Source organism: Rattus norvegicus, chromosome 3 (assembly GCF_036323735.1).
Source record: "Rattus norvegicus strain BN/NHsdMcwi chromosome 3, GRCr8, whole genome shotgun sequence".
Classification (NCBI taxonomy): Eukaryota; Metazoa; Chordata; class Mammalia; order Rodentia; family Muridae; genus Rattus; species Rattus norvegicus.
Window position 1 is genome coordinate 117048131 of NC_086021.1, and position 6000 is coordinate 117054130.

The 6000-nt window shown below is 39.1% G+C and overlaps 1 long non-coding RNA gene across 2 annotated transcripts in view; it reads right to left on the reverse strand.

Moving 5' to 3' along the window:
• Nucleotides 1-4850, reverse strand: part of LOC120101621 (uncharacterized) — a 41034-nt gene extending 36184 nt beyond the window's left edge. Inside the window, exon 1 of one of the 2 annotated variants that reach the window (XR_005502324.2) lies at nt 4489-4806. This is a non-coding gene — a long non-coding RNA (uncharacterized LOC120101621). Of the gene's footprint in view, nt 1-4488 lie in introns of both variants that reach the window. The other variant, XR_010065286.1, reaches the window with a different exon arrangement.
• Nucleotides 4851-6000: the final 1150 nt, after the last annotated feature.

Genomic DNA, 6000 nt, shown 5'->3' on the forward strand with positions numbered 1-6000 from the left:
GCCAATAAAAAGACATAGATTAACAAACTGGATATGCAATGAGGACCCTGCATTCTGCTGCCTACAGGAAACATACCTCAGAGACAAAGACAGACACTACCTCAGAGTGAAAGGCTGGAAAACAACTTTCCAAGCAAATGGTTTGAAGAAGCAAGCTGGAGTAGCCATTCTAATATCGAATAAAATCAATTTTCAACTAAAAGTCATCAAAAAAGATAAGGAAGGACACTTCATATTCATCAAAGGAAAAATCCACCAAGATGAACTCTCAATTCTAAATATCGATGCTCCAAATACAAGGGCACGTACATACGTAAAAGAAACCTTACTAAAGCTCAAAACACACATTGTACCTCACACAATAATAGTAGGAGATTTCAACACTCCACTCTCATCAATGGACAGATCATGGAAACAGAAATTAAACAGAGACATAGACAGACTAAGAGAAGTCATGAACCAAATGGACTTAACAGATATTTATAGAACATTCTATCCTAAAGCAAAAGGATATACCTTCTTCTCAGCTCCTCATGGTACTTTCTCCAAAATTGACCATATAATCGGTCATAAAACAGGCCTCAACAGATACAGAAAGATAGAAATAATCCCATGCGTCCTATCAGACCACCATGGGCTAAAGCTGGTCTTCAATAACAATAGGGAAGAACGCCCACATATACATGGAAGTTGAAAAATGCTCTACTCAATGATAACCTAGTCAAGGAAGAAATAAGAAAGAAATTAAAAACTTCTTAGAACTTAATGGAAATGAAGGTACAACATACCCAAACTTATGGGACACAATGAAAGCTGTGCTAAGAGGAAAACTCATAGCTCTGAGTGCCTGCAGAAAGAAACAGGAAAGAGCATATGTCAGCAGCTTGACAGCACACCTAAAAGCTCTAGAACAAAAAGAAGCAAATACACCCAGGAAGAGTAGAAGGCAGGAAATAATCAAACTCAGAGCTGAAATCAACCCAGTAGAAACAAAAAGGACCATACAAAGAATCAACAGAACCAAAAGTTGGTTCTTTGAGAAAATCAACAAGATAGATAAACCCTTAACCAGACTAATGAGAGGACACAAAGACTGTGACCAAATTAACAAAATCAGAAATGAAAAGGGAGACATAACTATGGAATCAGAGAAAATTAAAAAAATCATCAGATCCTACTCAAAAGCCTATATTCAACAAAAGTTGAAAATCTGCAAGAAATGGACAATTTCCCAGACAGATACCAGGTACAGAAGTTAAATCAGGAACAGATAAACCAGTTAAACAACCCCATAACTCCTAAGGAAATAGAAGCAGTCATTAAAGGTCCCCCAACCAAAAAGCGCCCAGGCCTAGACGGGTTCAGTGCAGAAGGTCTGATAGAGACCTTCATAGAAGACCTCATACCAATACTATCCAAAGTATTCCACAAAATTGAAACAGATGGAGCACTACCGAATTCCTTCTATGAAGCCACAATTACTCTTATACCTAAACCACACAAAGACTGAACAAAGAAAGAGAACTTCAGACCAATTTCCCTTATGAATATCGACGCAAAAATACTCAATAAAATTCTGGCAAACCGAATCCAAGAGCACATCAAAACAATCATCAAACCATGATCAAGTAGGCTTCATCCCAGGCATGCAGGGATGGTTTAATATACGGAAAACCTTCGACGTAATCCATTATATAAACAAACTGAAAGAACAAAACCACATGATCATTTCATTAGATGCTGAGAAAGCATTTGACAAAATTCAACACCCCTTCATGATAAAAGTCCTGGAAAGAATAGGAATTCAAGGCCCATACCTAAACATAGTAAAAGCCATATACAGCAAACAGTCACTAACATTAAACTAAATGGAGAGAAAGTTGAAGCAATCTCAGTACAATCAGGGACTAGACAAGGCTGCCCACTCTCTCTCTACTTATTCATTATAGTTCTTGAAGTTCTAGCCAGAGCAATCAGAAAACAAAAGGAGATCAAGGGGATACAGATTGGAAAAGAAAAAGTAAAAATATGACTATTTGCAGATGATATGATAGTATATTTAAGTGATCCCAAAAGTTCCACCAGAGAACTACTAAAGCTGATAAACAACTTCAGCAAAGTGGCTGGGTATAAATTTAACTCAAATAAATCAGTAGCCTTCCTCTACACAAAAGAGAAACTAGCCAAGAAAGAAATTAGGGAAATGACACCCAAATAATATAAAATACCTCGGTGTGACTTTAACCAAGCAAGTAAAAGATCTGTATGATAAGAACTTCCAGCCTCTGAAGAAAGAAATTGAAGAAGAACTCAGAAGATGGAAAGATCTCCCATGCTCATGGATTGGCAGGATTAATATAGTAAAAATGGCCATTTTACCAAAAGCGATCTACAGATTCAATGCAATCCCCATCAAAATACCAATCCAATTCTTCAAAGAGTTAGACAGAACAATTTGCAAATTCATCTGGAATAACAAAAAACCCAGGATAGCTAAAATTATCCTCAAGAATAAAAGGACTTCTGGGGAATTACTATCCCTGAACTCAAGCAGTATTACAGAGCAATAGTGATTAAAAACTGCATGGTATTGGTACAGAGAAAGACAGATAGACCAGTGGAATAGAATTGAAGACCCAGAAATGAACCCACACAGCTAAGGTCACTTGATTTTTGACAAAGGAGCCAAATCCATCCAATGGAAAAAAAGATACCATTTTTAGCAAATGGTGCTTTTACCATTGGAGGTCAGCATGTAGAAGAATGCAGATCGATCCATGCTTATCACCCTGTACAAAGCTTAAGTCCAAGTGGATCAAGGACCTCCACATCAAACCAGACACACTCAAACTAATAGAAGAAAAACTAGGGAAGCATCTGGAACACATGGGCACTGGAAAAAATTTCCTGAACAAAACACCCATGGCTTATGCTCTAAGATCAAGGATCAACAAATGGGATCTCATAAAACTGCAAAGCTTCTGTAAGGCAAAGGACACAACGGCAACCAGCAGATTTGGAAAAGATCTTTACCAATCCTACAACAGATAGAGGACTTATATCCAAAATATACAAAGAACTCAAGAAGTTAGACTACAGGGAGACAAATAACCCTATTAAAAAATGGGGTTCAGAGCTAAACATAGAATTCACAGCTGAGGAATGCCGAATGGCTGAGAAACATCTAAAGAAATGTTTAACAACCTCAGTCATCAGGGAAATGCAAATCAAAACAACCCTGAGATTTCACCTCACACCAGTGAGAATGGTTAAGTTCAAAAACTCAGGTGACAGCAAATGCTGGCGAGCATGTGGAGAAAGAGGACCACTCCTCCATTGTTGGTGGAATTGCAGGCTGGTACAACCATTCTGGAAATCAGTCTGGAGGTTCCTCAGAAAATTGGACATTGAACTACCTGAGGACCCAGCTATACCTTGGGCATATACCCAAAAGATGTCCCAACATATAACAAAGACACATGCTCCACTATGTTTATAACAGCCTTATTTATAATAGCCAGAAGCTGGAAAGAACCCAGATGTCCTTCAACAGAGGAATGGATACAGAAAATGTGGTTCATCTACACAATGGAATACTACTCAGCTACCAAAAACAATGACTTTTTAAAATTCATAGGCAAATGGATGGAACTGGAAAATATCATCCTGAGTGAGGTAACCCAATCACAGAAAAACACACATGGTATGTACTCACTGATAAGCGGATATTAATTAGCCCAAATTTTCAAATTACCCTAGATGCACAGAACACAGGAAACTCAAGAAGGATGACCAAAATGCAAATGCTTCATTCCTTCTTTAAAAGGGAAACAAGAATGCCCTTGGCAGGAAATAGGGAGGCAAAGTTTAGAATAGAGGCAGAAGGAACACCCATTCAGAGCCTGCCCCACATGTGGCCCATACATATACAGCCACCCAATTTAGATAAGATGGATGAATCAAGGAAGTGCAGGCCGACAGGAGCCGGATGTAGATCGCTTCTGAGAGACACAGCCAGAATACAGCAAATACATAGGCGAATGCCAGCAGCAAACCACTGAACTGAGAACGGGACCCCCGTTGAAGGAATCAGAGAAAGGACTGGAAGAGCTTGAAGGGGCTTGAGACCCCATATGAACAACAATGACAAGCAACCAGAGCTTCCAGGGACTAAGCCACTACCCAAAGACAATACATGGACTGACCCTGGGCTCCAACCTCATAGGTAGCAATGAATAGCCTAGTAAGGACACCAGTGGAAGGGGAAGCCCTTGGTCCTGCCAAGACTGAACACCTAGTGAACGTGGTTGTTGGGGGGAGGGTTGTAATGGGGGGAGGATGGGGAGGGAAACACCCGTATAAATGGGGAGCGGGAGGGGTATGGGTATATTGGCCTGGAAACCGGGAAGGGGAATGACAATTGAAATGTAAATAAGAAATACTCGTTAATAAAGATTAAAAAAAACAAAAATAAAAAGAAGCCCCTACCTCCAAGTTCACTGTGGATCAGACTAATTCAGTTGTCTCCCCTGGTAAAATGCATCCTGCATCTCAGCTTGTCCATTCAACAGATTTGTGCAGTGTGTACTGAGGGCCATCACCAGACAAAGTCCTTATAACTTGGGCAATGGTCCGGCTTTGCCATGTCTTCCCTGCTGGGAAACTGCAATTTATATTTCCTTGGAGCTTTGACCTACTTTCGCACCTTAATCTAGCTAATAACTATTTCTGCGGATTTTCTACTCTGAATCAGTCACTTCTGCATATCAGCACAGTAGCACTGTTTCAGGGAGATTCCAAAAGCCCCACTCCTCATGGCAGAATAGTGACATCACAAGGCTCTTTGGAAGCTTCTCAATGATTCCAGCGTGCAGCTACATTAGGAAACCACCACCAAACGTTTGCTAGATCTCCCTTCTCCCTTTAGCTCCCACACCAGCCTTTTCTCCCACAGGTTACCGCACTAGCTTCCTGTTTGGTTATTGTGTGTCTGATCTTATCCTAACTCTAGTGTGTATCTTCTCCACAGCAGACTGGTGCATTAGAGACAAATGTAACCATGTCACACTCTTCTGCTTCCAGCTTTTCCAAGGCTCTCAACATGTTTTTCCTCTTCACCTAACCACAATGTTCACCAGAATAGCACAGATACTTGATTGGGGGCCTTACATTGTTAGCTTGCTTGTTTTCCTTCTGGGGGAAGAGGAAGGGTCAAAATGAAGCAAAAGCACATTTTACTTTTTATAGCATGAAAATGCATCCTCTTGTCCTGCTTACTCTACCCATTCTGATACACAGTCTTTCACTAGAGGGTCCAACCCTTGAAATGAAATTGAATTCCGCATGGTGATCTAACCCAGTTTCTCTGCTCTTTTTCTTAAATAGTCTTACCTTGTTACTTTTACTACAGAGCATAAACTATGCTGTTAATATACTTTCGGTTTTTGTTTTGTTTTGTTGGTTTTTTTTTCTCTTTGCAGAAGGCCGCACTTGTTACCTTCTCCTTTAAACTATCTTTAACCTAATGCGGTTTTGAAAGCATCCATTAGGTCTCAGGTCAGAAAGTAACTCTAAGAAGCCTTCTCTGGTTCCTTAATTTTATGGTTTGGGCTCATTGTTCTCAAATATCTTGTGTATTTTTCTCTTTAATCTTGTTATATTTTAATTATATCTGGTTCTAATGTCTCATTTTTTCAAATTTTTTACATTTCATTTTATAATATTTTGATATTTTTTCCTCTTTGGCATTCCATACATTTATATAATGAATTTTTAGGCATTTTTGTATTCCTGCTAACTCCCTGAATCTGTCTTTCTTTTAAATTCAATTAATTCAAAAGCTAGCAAAACATCAACATTGGAAGTGACTTTTAACTTAAAATGTTTTTACATGATGCATAAAGCTCACACACACTGGGGTAGCATGTGGTATTTTGATGCAATGTATACTTTGTATCATGTTTAAGTCTGAGCAGATGTTTTCATTTTATTAAACACTTA